Below are 2117 nucleotides of genomic sequence, written 5' to 3'. Positions count from 1 at the left end.
AGTAAATTCAACATGTAAGCCGAGGGATCAGCAGGTCACTTCATCCCATGCATGTTGCGGTGACATTGATTTGATTGATTAAGATTGGTCCGAATATTTTCCGGTTTAATTCGACATAAATACGATAATTTCAATTACAAATATCCAGTTAGAATACACGTAACGATACCAGAGTTCGTACCTTATTGTCAGATTTAAATTGATGGAAAATATTTCAAATTCAGAAAACCTGTTGTTGCTGACGCATGAAGCATTGTTCTAAAGTTTAGATTAAAAGGAAGCTCGAAAAAACTAATGTTCATATTTTAAAAAGGTCGGAAGCAAGAAAGAATATTATAATAGTATCTATATTCAAAAAGATGTAATCTAAATACAATAAAATGTTTTTTAATGCTATAGTATACCATGTGTAGTACTCATATATAATCGATGGCATGCATTGATCGGCAGGGGCGTTGCGATCGTGCAATGCCGATGTGAATGAATTCATCTACCGGTCAATAGATTTAGAATTTTAGATGAATACTCATTAATAATATACACATCAAACATTTTTAAGCAGCGTATCAATAAGACACAATGAATATCGATGTAAATAGAAAATTTTCAGTGGAGAAAAGATCGCCATTAGGAATTTATGAAAAGAAAGTTGGGACGTTCACGCAGAAAGTCGTGTGAAATATCAGCTAATCAGTCGTCATGTCAATGGCGAAATTTCAGAAACTTTTTCTAAAGTGCATTTAAACCTCGCTGCGATGTCAGTGACACATAGCTTCTTGCAACGAGCTCTCTTGGGCTCATCTTGTCACCTTCTTGCTTATGCCAGTCTGGTTACCTTTATATCTACGAGTATACCAGTTTGGTCACCTTCCTGCCTATATATAAAACACAGTCTAAGCACTTTTCTGCCTATACCAAACATAGCCTTGTCACCCTTCTGTTTCTACCAAACATGCCTGTCGTAAATAAATTTCATATTTGTACGTCATACAACTTAAGAAATTTAAACGTATTCCTGGATTACTATGTTGCCATTGAACGAACTATTTTCTCCCCAAATGTTTGCTACTGCGCTTGTTAAGTACTGAGACGCACTGTAAGTTCTTGGCAGCGATTCACAGAACTGGAGATCTTGAGGCCCGCTGGCTTATGGCCAAGGGAATTTTTTTTATCACTTTCTTTGTTTAGAGCTTCCTTCCCGCCTGTGATGAAGTAGCACTTGAGTTGTACGATGTGAAAACAACTATGATGACCTCAGGGAGAAAGAAAATTCAAAGGTTCGAGCTGTACTGCCACTGCACAAATAACAGCTATAACATAACAGTAAAACAGACACGGTATCATTAAAATACTTGGAAAACAATGAGCAGCTGCAACATTACAGTAGCAATAGCTCAAACGGGCACAGTATCATTAAATACTTGCAAAAAAAATAGCAGTAGTAACTTTACAGTAGTAACAGCTCAAACGGGCACGCAGTTTCATTAAAATACTTGCAACACAAAAAGCAGCTGTAACATTACAGTAGCATCAGCTCCAAAAGCCAAAGTATCATGACAATCTTATCAGGAGAAATAGCGACAAAAACACGGCAATAAAATCACCAAAAATAACAGTAGGAACACTACAACAGAAGCCGTACAAATAATATAAGAGAAATCAATGTTATAAATGAAAACAAAATGAAGATAGAGCCATGAACCATGAGGTGCGGCCAGAGATAGCTTCGCTTCACGGTATTCGGACAGTCATCTCGTGGCTTTACACAGTCCCTGGAATAAAATTTTATTCGATACATAAAAGTTAATAAACGATATTTATTGTAATTCCACTACGCCAGAACGGATTTCAAATTTTTTTTCTCCATGCCATGTTGCCCAATAAAGTCTCATCTATTGAATTGGCAATTGAATAGAAGAGACTCTACTGGGCAACATGGCATGGAGAGGGAGAATTAGAAAACAGTTCTGGCGTGGTGGAATTACAAAAATATCGTTTTTTAACTTTTATGTATCAAATTAAATTATATTTCAAGGAAAGTGCTGTGTAAAGTGAGATGGTAAATACTATAAATATTCAAACGAGGTTCGATAACCAGCTAAGATTCTCGTTGATGC

Source organism: Hyalella azteca, unplaced genomic scaffold (assembly GCF_000764305.2).
Source record: "Hyalella azteca isolate HAZT.00-mixed unplaced genomic scaffold, Hazt_2.0.2 contig7138, whole genome shotgun sequence".
NCBI lineage: Eukaryota > Metazoa > Arthropoda > Malacostraca > Amphipoda > Hyalellidae > Hyalella > Hyalella azteca.
This window is presented reverse-complemented; position numbering follows the sequence as displayed.